This window comes from Dasypus novemcinctus, chromosome 28, assembly GCF_030445035.2.
Source record: "Dasypus novemcinctus isolate mDasNov1 chromosome 28, mDasNov1.1.hap2, whole genome shotgun sequence".
Classification (NCBI taxonomy): Eukaryota; Metazoa; Chordata; class Mammalia; order Cingulata; family Dasypodidae; genus Dasypus; species Dasypus novemcinctus.
The window spans coordinates 10,136,515-10,153,393 of record NC_080700.1 but is presented as its reverse complement, the minus strand read 5'-3'; the positions used below and the strand labels follow the sequence as shown (position 1 = coordinate 10,153,393).

The 16,879-nt window shown below is 44.2% G+C and overlaps 1 long non-coding RNA gene across 3 annotated transcripts in view; it reads left to right on the top strand.

The window, feature by feature from the left end:
- The window catches only part of LOC131276461 (uncharacterized), a 75,262-nt gene that overhangs the window by 32,602 nt on the left and 25,781 nt on the right, over positions 1-16,879 (top strand). Inside the window, exons 4-5 of one of the 3 annotated variants that reach the window (XR_009183933.1) lie at positions 2,536-2,642; positions 13,307-13,371. The exons of 1 other annotated variant lie outside the window; for it this stretch is intronic. This is a non-coding gene — a long non-coding RNA (uncharacterized lncRNA). The remainder of the gene's footprint in view (positions 1-2,535; positions 2,643-13,306; positions 13,372-16,879) is intronic. One more of the 3 variants, XR_011647699.1, reaches the window with a different exon arrangement.

The window sequence follows — 16,879 nt, the reverse complement described above, 5'->3', positions numbered from 1 at the left end:
GAATGGTACAGATGGTCCAGTGTCTGCACCCTGGAGTGCCTGAACCAGGAGGTGGGCGGGGCCAACCCAGTCCCTAGGCCCTGGCTGGGCCCTGTGGTGGGGTGGGCCTGCATGTGGGTGGGCCTGAAAGCTGTCCCCCTTCCCAGGATGCTCAGCTCTAGGCTGCAGGCCTTGGCAGTTGGTGGGTGGCCCTGGAAGCTGCCCTGCCTCCTCCCATGATGCTCAGCTCCAGGCTGCAGGCCTTGGCAGTTGGTGGGTGGCCCTGGAAGCCACCCCCCCCCTCCCATGATGCTCAGCTCCAGGCTGCAGACCTTGGCAGTTGGTGGGTGGCCCTGGAAGCTGCCCTGCCTCCTCCCATGATGCTCAACTGCAGGCTGCAGGCCTTGGCAGTTGGCGTCCAGGCTTCGGCAGCCAGGCCTTTGGTGATGGCTGTGGCTCCTCAGGTGCCAGGCCACCTTGAGCTCTGCAGCCTGGGGATGTTTGTGGTAGGTGTTAGTCCTGTGCACTGGGGAGGGAACTGACCCTTCTTTATTAACATAGTGTGTTCCCATTTGTCCAGGGCAGTCCTGGTTTATGTCTGTTGTCCTACCTTTTCATGCCCCACCCCCTCACTAAGAGTATCCTGATGTGACTTTATATCATATGGTCACACTATTAGGTCTGTTATGGAAATTTCTTTAAGAAAGGTTGACTTAATGACCGAATAACTTAAAAATTTAAGTTAAAAAAAATCGTGTAAAAAATAGGCTGTAAAATCAGACACAGGCACTTATTTTTGTGCCCGGTGGGCCTGTCCAGCAAGGAGGTGAGAGAAATTGGTAGGTGGGTGTCTGGGAGGGGGAAGAGCTGAGGGAGTAGGGGCTAGATGAGAGGCAGGCTTACCTTTCATTGTGTAGCTTTATCAACAGTTGATTTTTCTTAAAATGGGTGTGTGTTTTTCCCACAAAATATACAATAATAATAAAGATTCTGAAGGGGTCAAGACAGGCATTTGAATATGTCCTGTTACATGAATTTTCCTTCCAGGAGTCCCCTAAACAGTGACAAAGTTTTGGTTTTATATTCATGAGAAATATTGGTATGTGTTTTCCATTCCTTTAATATCTTTATCTGGTTTTGCCATTAGGCTAATGTTGTCCTCATAGAGTGAGTTAGGAAATGTCACCTCTGCTTTGTTTTCTGAAAGAGATTGTGGAGAATTGGTTTCATTTTTCCTTAAATGTTTGGTAGAATTTGCCAGTGTCTGAACCTGGTCCTTTCTTTTTTGGAATGTTATTAATTATTGATTCAAATTTTTAATGGCTCTAGGACTATTCTGATTATATATCTGTTCTTGTGTGAGTTTTGATAGTTTGCATCTCTCAAGGAATTTTGAGCCATTACATCTAAGTTATAAACTTATTGGACGTAGGGATGTTCATAGTCTTGTTTGAGTTATCCTTTTAACGTCTCTCGAACCAGTAATAGTGATCCCTCTTCCATTCCTGGTATTGGTAATTTGTATCTTCTTTATTTTATGTTTGGTTAGCCTAGAGGTTTATCTGTTTGATTAAATCTTTTAAAAAGAAAAAACTGATGTTTTAGTTTCGGCATAAGTTTTCATTTCTATGTGATTAATGTGCAGAAGTGCACTTGCTGGGCTGTATGATAAGTATATATTTAGTTTTATAAGAAACTGCTAACCAGTTTGGCTTTTTTTTACCCCCTTCCCCACTTTGTGGCATTTTGCTTGCTGTCTGCTCTCTGTGTCCATTCGCTGTACGTTCTTCTGTGTCTGTATTTATTTTTATTTTATTTCCCTCCCACCCCCCCTTGTGGCTTGCTTCTTGTCTATTCTGTGTCCATTCACTGCATGCACTTCTGTGTTTTTGCTTGTCTCCCTTTTATTTTGTTGTGTCACCTTGCTGAGTTGGCACTCAGCTGCGCTTGCAGACTCGGTGGCACTCCGCAATGCCTGGGCTGGAGGCTCTCCACAGCATGTGGGCAAGCCTGCCTTCACAAGGAGGCCCTGGGATGCAAACCCAGGGCCTCCCATATGGTAGATGGGAGCCCAACTGACTGAGCCACAGCCGCTTCCAGGCTAACTAGTTTCAGAGTGACTGTACCATTTTACATTCCCTTTAGCAATGTATGAGAGATTCAGTTTCTCTGTAATTTCACCAGCATTTGGTGTTGTCACTTTTTATTTTAGTTGCTTTAATAGTGTGTAGTTATGTGTGATAATGGTGTAGGTTACATGTCTCTAATAGCTAATTATATCAAGCATCTCTTCATGTACTTATTTCCCATCCATATATCTACTATGGTGAAAAGTTTATTCATAAGTATTGCCCATTTTCTAACAGAATTGTTTTCTCATTGTTGAATTTTGAGAAATTTGAAATTCTTTTAATTTATTCTAGATATCTATATTGTTTTTTGTGTGTATATGGTACTAGGGCAAGGGATTGAACCCAGGACCTTGTAAGTGGGAAGCTAGTACTCTACCACTAAGCCATGTTTTTTCCTTTGTTTGCTTGTTTTTGTTTATTTTAGCAGGTATTTGGAACTGAACCCAGAACCTCCCTTGTGAGAAACAGGCACTCAACTGCTTCAGCCACATCCAGTCCCAATATTCTAGATACCTGTTCCAGATATTCTAGGTATCTGTTCTTTCTTTGTCATAGTTAAATTTCCAAATATTATTCTGTTGGTAGTTTGCCTTTATAGTTCTTTTGCGGATCAGTGGTTTAAAGTTTGGTGAAGACCAATGTATCAGTTTTTTTTTTTTTTACGGTCTCAGTCAGTGTACTGTCCCTTTGGAATCTTTCCATGTGTTCAATTATGAACTAGTTCTGATGATGCCCCAGTCTTTCTCTTGCCTAGCATGACTCCATTGATACTTCTGCTTCAGTGTCATAATTTGAAGCAAAAAAATTTTTTTCTCTATTTTTAAAGGAGCTTTAGATGACATTGATGTTCCATCACAATATGGGGAATTCCCATATATCCTACTCCTTCCCTTTAACACCCTTTTCCCATGAATATCTTTCATTAGTGTGGTCCATTTGTTTCACGTGATGACCACATATTGAAGCATTGCTACTAAGTATGGTCTGTAGTTTACATTATGTTTTACACTTTGCACAGCACATTTTTATAAGTTTTGAAAAAATGTATGAGTTGTATCTGTTATTGCAGTATCATGCCAAATTATTCCAGTGTTTCAAAAATGCCCCATGTTAACTCCTCTTCTTCCCTCTCCCTCCCCTCAGAACCTCTTGTGTCCACTGTCTATCAATGTTACAAGTTCTTCCATTATTAGAATAATAACAGTCTAATTTAGTCCATAGTTGCATTCCTCCTGTTTGTTCATTCCTCTATCATTTGGATTTTGGGATTTTGTCATTTTCTTACCCCACATCAATCCAGCATCAACACTTCAAATATGTGCAAAACCTGACCACCTGGTTTCCCTAACTGTTGCTGTTCTGTCTCATCCACCATATCGCTCGCCTGGACTACTGTGATAGCTGCATAACTGATCTGCCTTTGACCTGCTTGCCACTGTGGTCGATTTTTATCTAGCAACCTGAATGATCCTGTTCAAACCTAAGGCAGGTCTCAGTCCCTTGTCACTCTTTAGTGAAATCCCCATGCATTCCCAACTTACAGTAAAATGCAGAGTTATTATACTGTACTACAAGGACCTCCACAATGTGTGCCTGAGTCTTTAAAGCAGTTTTATTGAGATACAGTCACATGCCATAAATCTATCCAAAGTGTGCCAACAGTGACTTAAGTATAATCACAGAGTTGTGCATTCATCACCACAATCAAGTTTAGAACAATTTCATCATTCCAAGAAGAAAAACCCCATACCCTTAGCAGTCACCTCTCAATCCCTCTACCATACCCAGCCCTACATAACCTGTAATCTAATTCCATCTCTATAAATTTATCTTTACATTTTGTAGTAATGAAATCATAGAATATGTGGTATTGTGTGCCTAGATTCTTTCACTTAGCATAATGCTTTCTTAATTATTGTAATTTTTTAAAATTAGGGAAGTTTTATGTTTACAGAAAATTCATGTAAAAACTGTGTTCCCATGTATCCTTCTTGTTGACTCTGCATTAGTGTGCTACCTTGGTTATGATTGATGAAAGAATATTAAGATATTACTGGTAAGTATAGTCCATTTACATTAGGTATATTTTTCCATATACTTTCCTATTATTAACAACATGTAGTAGTGTCATAGGTTATAATTCATGAAATAACAACCTCATATTTGTACTATTAACTGCAGTGCCTCATCCACAACAGTGTTCACGTAGTTAAACAATCCCATGTTTGGGGTTCTAACTTTCCTTCTAGTAACGTATATAACCTAAAACTACTTCCCTCAACCACATTCACAAACATGCTCCATAGTAAGGTCCTTCCATCACCAATATCCATTCCCAAAGATTTACAGTCAACCTAAATAGAAATTATGTACAATTTAAGCATCAGCTTTCCATTCTCTACCACTGTTCTATCCCTTGGTAACTTATATTCTAGATTGTAAATCTATGAGTTTGATTATTATAATTAGTTTATACCAGTGAGATCATATAATATTTGTCCTTTTGTGTTTGGCTTATTTCACTGAACATAATGTCTTCATGATTCATCCATGTTGTCACATGCATCAGAGTTTCATTGTTTCTTACAGTTGAATCATGTTCCATTGTATATATTTACCACATTTTGTTTATCCATTCATCTGCTGGTGGTTATTTGACTTCTGCCTTTTGTCTGTTGTGCTCTGAAGATTGGCATACAAATACCTGTCTGAATCTCTGCTTTCATTTCTTTTGGATATATGTCCAGAAGTGGGATTGCCAGGTCATATGGTAATTCTAAGTTTAACTTTTTGAGAAACTGCAAAACTGTTTTCCACAGCCAATGCATTATTTTACATTCCAACCAACAGTGTATAAGGTTTCCTGTTTATCTGCATCGATACCAGCACTTGCTAGTTTACAGTTTAAAAAATAATTTCCATTTGAATGGTGTGGAGTGATAACCCATCATGCTTTTGATGTGCCTTTCCCTAATGGCTAATGGACTTGAGCATGTTTTCATATGATTATTTCCCATTTGTGTATCTTTTTTAAAGAAATGTCTATCTAAATACTGTACCCTTTTTAATGGGTTTGTTTGCTATGCCCACCTACCTTGGAGGTTACCCAGTGACTCATGCTCTGTCTTCCTTCTCTACTTGTCACTGACTGTTTCCTTGATGTGGAAATAGCCTCTCACACCTTGGCTGCTTCCTTCTCCTCCTTTGATCCCCAGCTCCAGTCTCGTCTCTTCTGACTTAGGTAAAAAAATTTTTTTGTCTTGTGTTACCAGGTCTGGGCGTTGAACCTGGGACCTTGTATGTGGGAAGCTGGCCCCGAACCACTGAGCCACATAGGCTCCTTTGAGTTGATTTATTCATTTGTTTGCTTTTTTGCTTTTAGGAGGCACCAGGAACTAAACCTGGGACATCCCATGTGGGCAGCAGGTGCTCAACTGCTTGAACCACATCCACTCCAACATTTTTCTTACCTGCTCTGTTACCCTAACACTGACCCTTTAAGTTGTATTTGCTGATTCTTTATCTCTTGCTGGATTGTCAATCACTTCCATAAAGTTTCATTCATCCCTCCCTGCCCTGGGCCTAACACAGGGGCACATATACAGTCATCACTCACTCACCATTTAATAGAGTGTAAAGAGTGGAGGACAGTGCCTGGTGCTCAGCTGTTTCCACCATGTATACAGTGACTCTCCTGGCAGGGCAGGCACTTTCAGACTCACATTTGTGGCACTTGGATGTAGTTGAGACTTGTCATTGACTTTGAGGTCAGGCCAACTTGGGTGGAATTTTGACTTCTGAAGTCATATTCACAGTGGTTTAGCCTGAAGACAGACTGCTTCCCTATACTTAGATCCTGACATGCACTTGGTGGTCATTTCAGGGAAAGTACTTGAGGTCTTTTTGCCTATTCCTCATCTGTAAAATGGTGATAAGAAAACATCCCTAATTTTTAGACTTTGTTTTATAATTAAAATCTAATTTTAACTTGTCCGCCTCCCCAAATAGCCTCCTTCCATCCCTATTCCTCTGAAAGGAGAGTGATGGACTCAGTGGATCCTATGCTTATTTTAAGATAAAATCTCTAGGAATATGTCATATCTTAGACATATGCATTTCAGTGTTTACAGAGCAGAGGTGACTTTTCATCCCTTGTTCACTCTGGTCCTGTGGCCTGGATGCCAAGCTCACACTCTCTAGGTGATCTGTGATTTGTCTAAACTTAATTAAAAGTAAAAATAACCACCAGCTTCAAAACACTTAATATATCCCATGTGTTTTATTGTGTGTAGTAGTGATGACTCAGCGTATTCCACAGTCTGAGTCCCCTGCCCTGGGCCCACTGTCTTGGGCCTCCACCTATCTCTCCCCCTCTCCAGGGCCCTCTTCACCCCAGGTTCCCCATCTACCAATCCATTTCCCCAGACCACTTTTACCCTGGGCACCCCATCTTTCCTTTCCCTGGATCCACTATAGCATGAGCTCCCATCCCTTAAAGTCTAAACACATTTTTAATGTTTATAGGTCAGGTTTCTACTCAGATTTCCTCTGTTGTGCTACTTTCCCCACCCCATTAGCTGAGACATCAGAAACTTGAAAGAGTTAATCCTTCCTTCATCTGTCTCCAATTCTACAAGTCAATGGCTTCTCTATACTTGATTTACAGAGGATAGAAAAATTATGTGAAAGAACCAGGTTTCATTTATAAAAGATCTGGAAGACTGACAAGGAAAATGGGAAAGGCAGGAGGTACCCATGGGCAGCAGTGGGTTCTGCCAGCTCCACATCTGGAGGGGGCGGGCCGAGGGCTCCTCTCCTGTCCGAGTAATCTTACTGCTGGGATCCTACCAGATGACAGCACAAACCCCCAACTTGAGAAGCAAAACTGCAGGAAACACAGAGGAAATGGAAACCTTTGTCTCTGGGGCTCCAGCTGGCTCTAGGAGTGAAGAGAAAAGGGTCTATTTATGTAACATTTTTAAACTGAACAACACCAGATCCAGCCTGCAGAAAAGTGGACAAGGCTGCTTCTTGAGGTTCTGCTGCCTCAGGCCAACATTTGCCTCTTAGACCCTGAGATGGTGGAAGCCCACCCGGAGAGGAGTGGATGGGCTGAGGGCCCACCAGTTCTGTCTCCTGCAAAGCCCTGACTCATTATGAGAGAACCCTGAAGGCCAAGCTGCTCTTGGTGGGTTTGGTGGGAATAAAGGTTGGGATGGACGTTCATGTAAACGCAACAGGGCTCTGAGAGGTTCTGGACCCTCCACGGGAGGTAAGGGGGCCCTGCCAGGGCAGGCCCCTGGGTATTGGGCAGCATGTAGGGGCATCAGTGCCTCCAAACACAGGGATACTCTTAGGGGTGCTGGTCCCTATGTTGGCCACAGGGTGCTCTGGCTCCAGGTTCCCACGGCTTCAGGTTCTCACGGCTTTAGGCCTCAGCTTACCTCACAGTGATTCGTGGTGTGGGGGGGCCCACTCCTTTCTGCTCTTACACTGAGTGCTTCAATTTTGGAGCTCCTATCTGTGACCTTCACTTGGTTCCCAAAACTCTTCTGTGCTCCTAAAGCCCCCAACCTGGAGACGACTGGGGTGGTGCTGCCTAATGTTGAGCATCGCTGCTTCATGTTGGGCTTGAATTGGTCACACAGCAACAGGGCATGGTGGTGGCTGCAAAGCCAGAGGCACTGACTGTGTCAGAGGAGAGAACAGTGGGGGTGGACCCAAAGACCAGCTGGAGCCTGGCATGGCTGCACAAGGTGGAACTTGGGTGTATCATTCCCCCAAAGTGCCACACAGTTGTGTGGTGCTGCCCGGGGTTGGCTAGCCATGAGGAGAGGTTGAATTGGGAGCTGTGAGGTTTGCAAACTGGAAAGAATGGTTAGAGCTGATGGCTCCATGAGGCTGCCCACCAGGAACTCCAAATAGAGATGGTGGGTGGCTCTAGGGGTAAAGGGGAGTTTACATTTTGGGGTAGGGCTGCAGAACCCAAGTGTGTGCAGGCCGAGGCAGTGCTGCCACTGGGTATGTCTGAAGTGTCTGGTCAGATGGGAAGGTAGTCACACTGCAGTCAGCAGGAGGCCCACAGAGCAGTGGGGTGAAGGGATGTGGTATTCCTCAGAGTCCCCCCCAAGTTTGGAAGGTGGGAAGCCAAGGCTGCAGGTGTGCTGGTTGAGGGGCTAGAAGTGGCTGCAGAAGCAACCTCTGTAAGGCCCATGGAGTGATGGTCCCCAGGCCCAGTGGTGGAAGGGGTGTCCATGAGAAGGAGTGAGGAGAGTTCACACACACCACGATCACTGACCTCATTCTGAATATGAAGGGATACCTGGGGAGGGAGGAGGTGCTGGGAGCTGTGGGGAAGGCAGAACCGGCATCAGCTGCAGCTGTCACAGAGACTCAGGGATGCAGAGGGACTCCTCTCTCCCCATTCAGGGGTCTCCCCGAAATGGGTTTTACCATGAAGGAGGAGGACCCTCAGTAGCAGCTGCAGGAGCAGGCTTTGGGCTTCTTAACAGTTCCCACCTCCTGTGGGGCCGGGTGCGGTCACCCCTCGGGCTGAAGTGTGGTTTGCTGGCCTGGCGGGGGAGCAGCTGCGGCAGGCCAAGCCGCTGCCCCCATAATAGGGTGGCTGGTCGGACTCACCGCCACCCCTGAAGGAAGCTCGGCATGGGCGCAGAGTGCCCTCGGGTCTCCCCTTCTTGGCAGCCATGCTTCCGCGGCTGCCCCTCCTCCCGGATGGCGCCACATGATGCCTGTGGGGCGGCACCCTTCTTCTTCTTTCTCCCTGCGCAGGCGCAGGGCGGAAAAATCCAGTCTGCCCTTTTCCCTCCCCCCGACAGCAGCAACAGCCAGGCGTGGGTGGGAAACTCAAGTCTGCCCTCCACCCCAGCAACAGCAGCCACCAGTCCCTAAACCCTGCCCCTTCCCCCAGCAACAGCAGCCACCAATCACTAAACCCTGCCACTTCCCCCAGCAACAGCAACAGCCAATCCCTAACCACCACCCCTCCCCCATCCAGTACCGCCCACTGACCTTTCTCCGGCAATCAATCAGAACAGGGCGTGGCTTCGACCAATCAGCTTTCCCCAGCCCCTATAAAACTGTTGCCTCTCCCTCAATAAAGTGGACTTGCGTGTTTACCTTGTCTCCGCGGTAGTTCTTCTGCCGTGCGCCCTCCAGTCCTGAGAGCCCCCGACAAGGGCCTGGCCTCCCTTGTCCCCAGTTCGTCGCCTGCTTCCCTGGGCGACCCCTTCGTCGCCGGCTTCCCCGGGCGACCCCGTCAGCCGAACCGCGCAACCTCTGTGAGACCGATCCCTCGTCTGCTGCCGGACCGACCCCTTGTCCCAAGTGGGACCGACCCCTTGTCCGCAGCCAGACCCCACCTCTACCGACCGAGCAAACTGTCGCAGCCGGGATCCAGGGCAGAAGAGGGCCTAGCACACAGCCCAGCCTGGTTGGTATCTGACGATGGGGTGGCAGCAGGGCTCAGCAAGGTGAAAGAGGCTGAGGGGAGAGGGTGTGCCAGCATGTCAGGTGGGGCTGGGACAGTGAGGAAAGGATGGGTCTGCTGAGCAGCATTTCTTCTGAGGCAAAGGACCCACCTAGGTGGCCACTGCAGTGGATCCCAGGCTGAGCCCTGGGCCTGGGGAGTCCTTCCCATATCCTTAGCTGTGAATTATTGTGGGAAGCTGCAGGGGCAGTTGGTGGAGGAGCAGTCCAGGAGCAGGCCAGGGAAAGTACAGGAAGGTTGTGAGGTGCTGCATGCAGGGATGTTTCAGTCTTTCCACCCGGGGAACTGTTGAATCATCCAGAGCACTGCTTCCTTTTCCTGGGTCTAGATCCTCAGCAGTGACTCAGTACCCTAGCTGGGGTGTGCTTGCGCACACACGCATGATGGCAGCCTCAGGTGGGCCCCTCACCTGTGTGACAGCAGAGGAATATTATGTTAAATGTTAATGGTGCCTGGAACTGTCAGATGTGGGTGAGCCATCCCTTAACTTTTTTCTCCTCTGTGGTGACTGGAGGCCTGATTGATCTGGATCTTTCTTGGGGTTTTCATGGAGGCTGAGGAGATAGGAAGATGCCCATCCTCACTCACATTCTTTGTGTACCTGTGGAGCAGCTGGGAGACAGACAGGGCTGGACCTCTCTCCTTCTCAGGGGCAGCAAACCTGGAATGGAGTCTGAGCTCCTGACAGCATTTTCTATGGTGCATGGTTCAGAGAGATCCCGGAGTTCTGGGTGGAGCTGCTTTCTGTGCTTTGTTAGGGAGTTTTCTCTTAAGGCCTGGGTCTGGACAGGAGGGAGGCCAGGCCTCCCCTGACCCTCAGAGGCCTGAATGCAGATTCTGTATTCCCAAGCCATCAGAGCCCTTCTTTCATTGTCCTGATAGGTCTTTGGCCCTTGGGAGGAGCAAAGCTTGCCCAGCGACTATAGCCCTAGGATTAGGAATGCCTGAGAATTCAAAGTAGGGGGCCATGAAATGGAAAGTCATAGGTAGGTTCTTCCAAGAAACCGGGACACCAGTGACAACCGCAACCAAAAACTCTTGAAGTTGTTTCTAGTTCAGGGCCATCACTTGTTTTCGCATTGGTTAGAATTCCTCTTGGGCACTAGAATTAGGACATTGTCAATATAGGTATTTATGTTCTCTTTTTTTTTTTTTTTTTTAATAAACTTTAACCTTTGAGTACTTACTGTCTGATTTAGAAATAAAGTTCTGTGACTGTACAAAAAAAAAAACCCTAGAAAACAAAACCAATGGCATGCTCTAGCCAAGAGAAATGAATATTTTTGTTCACATAAAAACCCTCTGTGCCACTCTTTTAGCTGCTTAATCGTATCTCCTAGATAAAGGCTGATCTGGTTCTCCAGTTTTTTACTTTGTTTGGAATTGTTTTCAGTGGGTGCTCTGGGTATAAGTTCTCACATACTAATCAGTTAATGCTTTAACAATTCAAGTAAAACGTAGATGCCTCACAGTTATATAGGGTATTTAAACCCTACTCTTGGTTATAATTGTCATATGCATTTCCTGTACCTGCAGTATGGCCATCTACCCCCAAAATCATCCGATTTCTGCTCATTATTCATTTGTATATTGAATTTGTGTTCCTGAGTGTGATGGCATTGGATTCAGATGTGAACTTTCTACATAAGCCTCTTCTGTCACTTTTACTGAACCTGTGGTTAGTGCTGGGGTTGGTGTAGACCCTGGAGACTTCAATCTCTGGACTGGCCATGTTCCACTCAGGCCCTGAGCAGAGTTGCAGCTCCTACTCTCCAGTTTGTTGGACTTGCACAGGTTGTTGGACTTGCACAGGTTGGCTGACAGGACGGTGAAGATGGTCAAGCAACACACAAGGGAACCAAGAGTGCCTACAACTCCAAACAAGAGAATCGCATCCATCAACCATGTGGAATCTAAGCCCCCTCTCAATACAGTGGTGGAGTGGACATCACCAACCCAGGGTCCAACAAGAGGGAGGATTAAATATGGATTAGAGTGGACTTATTGGTATTCTACTATAGAACTATTGTGACTAGTAATGGAAGAAACCATAGCATTGATCTGGAGAAAGTGGCCACGGTACTTGATGAGAACAGGGAGAGGAAAGAAGTGATGTGATGTGGGGGCATTTTGGGGACTTGGAGTTATCCTAAATGATATTGCTGGGACAGATGCTGGACATTATATACCCTGCATAACTCACTGAATGTACTGAGGAAGAGTGTAAACTTCAATGTGAACTATAATCCATGCAGTACAGCAGTGCTCCAAAATGTATTCACCCAATGCAATGAATGTGCCCCAATGATGAAAGAGGTTATTGATGTGGGAGGAGTTGGGAGGGTGGGTTGTGGGGTGTGTGGGAACCTCTTATATTTTTTAATGTAACATTTCTTGTCATCTATGTATCTTTAAGAAAAACTATTTAATAAAAAAAATTAACAATTGTGAAATAGGTTGTCATATATACCCAGATACTCACCATCTCTGGTCATGAAGTTCAAAGTTTTCCTCTTGCAATTATTTCTCTTCTATCTGAAGATGTTGCTTTCGCATCTTTACAGAGCAACTTGTCAAGTGATGAATTTAGATTTCTCTGTCCTCTTCATCTGTCTTCTTTTTTGTCTTCAATCCTTGAACAGATTTTGCTGTATGTAGTATTCTGGGTTGGTATTTTTTTATTTCAGCACTTTAAAGATCCTGTTTTACCCTCTTCTGGCCTCTTACTGGATCTGAGGAAAAATGACAGGCCTTCAAATTGTTATTCTCCTATAATGTGTCATTTTTCTTAGGTTCCTTTCAGAATTTTTCATCTTTGATTATCAGCTGTTTTTTTTTAATGATGTGTCAGGGTGTGATTTTCTTAGCTTCTCGGATCTGTGTGCCACAAGGTTGGGTAGTGTTCAGTCTGTTTTAGCCCATATTTATTGTGAACCATTCTTTCTTCTCCCATCAGCATTTAGCTTGAATGTTAACTGTCCTACAGCTTTCTGACGTTCTGTTAACTTTATTTATTTTAAGATTAATGTTGTATTTCTCCCTCTCCCTTTCCCCTCCCCCCAGTTGTCTGCTCTCTGTGTCCATTCACTGTGTTCTTCTGTGACTGCTTCTATCCTTATCAGTGGCACCAGGAATCTGTGTTTTGTTGTTTTCTCTTTTTTTTGTCTTTCTTTTTTTAATGTTATATTAAAAAATATGAGGTCCCCTTATACCCCCCACCCCCTCACTCCACTCCTCCTCCCATAACAACCTCTTCCATCATCATGAGACATTCACTGCACTTGGTGAACACATCTCTGAGTACCGCTGCACCTCATGGTGAACGGTCCACACCATAGCCCACACTCTCCCACAGTCCACCCATTGGGCCATGGGAGGACATACAGTGTCCGGTAACTGTCTCCGCAGCACCACCCAGGACAACTCCAAGTCCCGAAAATGCCCCCACATCACATCTCTTCCTCCCACTCCCTACCCCCAGCAGCCACCATTGCTACTTTCTCCACACCAATGCCACATTTTCTTCGATTACTAATCACAATAGTTTATGTATAGAATATCAGTAAGACCATGCTAATCCATACTCTATTCCTCCATTATGTGTACCTTGGAATGGTTGTGTCCACATCTGTATCAAGAGGGGGCATAGATTCCACATGGTTGCTGAATGCAATTCTCCTGCTTTCAGTTGTAGGCACTCTTGGCTCCCTGGTGTGGTGGATGACCTTCTTCACCTCCCTGTTAGCTGAGTGGGTAAGTCCAATAAACCAGAGTGTAGCAGTTGCAAGTCTGTTGAGGCTTAGGACCTGGCTATCACATGGTCTGTCCAGAGATTCAGGTTCCCTGGGTATACACTAAACCCCAGTGCCAACTACAGGTCTGGTAAAAGTAACAGGAGAGGCTTGTGGACAAAGATCACATCTGAGTCCAGCTCCATCACACAGAAACACAAACTCCAAAGTAGGGCCAACTGACATGGCACTGAACTCCATCTGCCATGACCATAGAACCTGTGGATCTCTGTAGCCCTCAGAAGAACCAGTACCTGGGGTTGTATCTACTTTGTGGGACTCCGCTGAGGTGTGCATAAGGGCGAGTCCTCTGATAACCTCCCAGCTTATGGAGACTCAGCCATATAAACACATTTGTCCTTTCCATTTCCCCCTTTTATTCAGGTCAAAAAGCATTTTTAACTCCTGGTATTATATGTAGACTGAGATATTCTGCTGGTCTGAGTTGACCCTTTTATTCAAGGTCATTTTCTAGTTACATCATCAGCTGGTACTTGATAGTAATCCCTTGGCACCAGGGAGGCTCATCCCCAGGAGTCATGGCCCACGCTGGGGGGAAGGCAATGCATTTACATGCTGAGTTTGGCTTCGGGACTGGCCACATTTGAGCAACATGGAGGTTCTCAAGAGGTAACTCTTAGGTACCCTGCAGCTCTAGGCCTTGTTCTTATTTCAGGTGCACAGGCTGACAAACATAGTCATTAGTATCAAGGGCTCATTGTTGGACCTTCCTTCTTTTTTGGTCTTTGCTGTTGCACTTGGGGGATTGTTGCTGTTCCTTTAGGGAATGTGATAGAGCTCCCCTGGCTAAGAACATAGCACTCCCTCACTTGTTTTTAATTATAACCACTATGAAAATATCCAAATATTTTTATGTACCGTGGATATGTACCTCAGAGAACTCCCTGCCAACCATGTGTCCCCTGTCAATAACATCCCACACCAGTATTCCTCCCCTGCCATGTTGAAACTCTCTGTGATCCAAAACTTATTCAAAAATGAAGTCCAATATATTGCCAGGTTCCATTAATAGTAAAATGGAATATTGTGATGGGTTTAAAGGTTAGATATAGAATACATATTAATTTAGAAAAATTAAGGTAAAAATTAATTGGGGTATCAAAAAATTTAAAAATGCAAAAGCTTTGTTTTTGATGTTTTGCCTTCCATCACTGCAATAAGTGTTGCCCTGTATGCAAATTGGCAAGGCAACTTCTTCCGTCTTTTCCTCAGTGTCTATGTCCATTCTTTTTTTTTCCTAATTATTAAGCTTGTTTTCACAAAAGTTTTAGATCACAGTAATTTGTATATACAATATACGGTACTCCCACATATCCAACATAAAACCCTTTTCTCTTCCACAGCAATAATCTTTTTACATATTTATAATATATTTACTGAAACTGATGTACAGTAATTGAGACAATAGCTTTCAAACAAGGTAACATTTGTGTTTACATTGTGGTTTATATTTTAGACTATACAATTTTCTAAATTTTTAGTTATCTTATGTTTTACCTTATGATTTACATTTTAGCCTATCGGCCCCTATACAGTTTTGGTGTCATTTAACATGTCTTTGGGTGTGAAGTTCATGAAGCCATTTCCTAATACAAGATCCTGTAGATGGTTTCCAACATTGCTTTCCAAAGTCTTTATGGGCTTAGCTCTTATTTTTAGGTCTTTGATCCATCTCGAGTTGATTTTTGTATAAGGTGTGAGTTGGTAATCCTCTTTCATTCTTTTACAAATGGATATCCAGTTCCCTAGGCACCTTTTTTTTTTTCCTTTTGTTTGTTTGTTTGTTTCTCTCCTTTTCCCACCCTCCACCCCAGTTGTCTGTTCTCTGTGTCTATTTGCTGCGTCTTTTTCGTCTGCTTCTGTTGTCACCTACAGGGGAATCTGTGTTTCTCATTGTTGCGTCATCTTGTGTGTCAGCTCTCTGTGTGTGTGGTGCCATTCGTGGGGAGGCTGCACTTTCTTTTGTGCTGGGCGGCTCTCCTTACGGAGCACACTCCTTGCGCGTGGGTTCCCCTACACAGGGGGCACCCCTGCGTGGCACGGCACTCCTTGTGCACATCAGCACTGCACATGGGCCAGCATAGGCCACCTCCACATGGTCAAGGAAGCCCGGGGTTTGAACCGTGGACCTCCCTTGGGTTAGATGGACACCCTAACCACTAGGCCAAGTCTGCCACTGAGGCACCACTTGTTGAGGAGGCCATTCTCTCCCAGTTGAGAGGGTTTGGTGGCCTTATCGAATATTGTTTGACTGTATATAGGAGGATTTATATCAGAACTCTCAATTTGGTTCCATTTGTCAGTGTATCTATCCTTGTGCCAGTGCCATACTGTTTTCACTACTGTAGCTTCGTAGTATGTTTTGAAGTCAGGTAGTATGTTTCCTCCACTTTCATTTTTCTTTTTCAGTATGTCTTTGGCTATTCGGGGCCTCTTTCCTTTACAAATAAATTTCATAGCTAGTTTTTCTAGTTCATTAAAGAATGCTGTGTTGATTTTTATTGTGATTGTGTTGAATGTGTAGATCAGTTTTGGTAGGAGAGACATCTTAATAATATTTAGTCTTCCTATCCATGAACAGGGAATATTCTTCCATTTATTTAGGTCTTCTTTGATTTCCTTGAACAGTGTTGTGTAGTTCTCTGTGTGTACGTATTTTACATCTTCAGTAAATTTATTCCTAGGTATTTGATTTTTTATTTACTATTGTAAATGGTATTTGTTTCTTGATTTCCTCCTGAGCTTGCTCATTATTGGTGTACAGAAATGCTACTGATTTTTGTGCTTTGATCGTATAACCTGCAACTTTACTAAACTCATTTATGAGTTCTGGAAGCTTTGTTGTAGACCTCTCAGCGTTTTCTATGTATAGAATCATGTCATCTGCAAATAATGAAATTTTGACCTCTTCCTTTCCAATTTGAATGCCTTTTATATCTAGTTCTTGCCTCAGTGCTTGAGCAGGTACTTCTAAGACAATGTTAAATAGAAGAGGTGAGAGTGGGCATCCTTGTCTTGTTCCTGATCTTAGAGGGAAAGATTTTAGGATTTCACCATTGTAAATGATGTTGGCTGTAGGTTTTTCATATATGCTCTTTATCATGTTCAGAAAATTTCCTTGTATTCCGATCTTTTGCAGTTTTTTTTTTTTTAATGAGGAAAGGGTGTGTATTTTGTCAAATGCTTTTTATGCATCTATAGATATAATCACGTGATTTTTTTCCTTCACTCTGTTTATATGGTGTATTACATTGATTGATTTTCTTATGTTGAACCATCCTTGCATACCCGGAATGAATCCCACTGGGTTATGGTGAATAATTCGCTTAATGTGTTGTTGAATACAGCTAGCAAGTATTTTGTTGAGGATTTTTATGTCTAGGTTCATTAGAGAAATTGGTCTATATCCTTTCTTGTGATGTCTTTGGCTTTGGTACTAGGGTAATGTT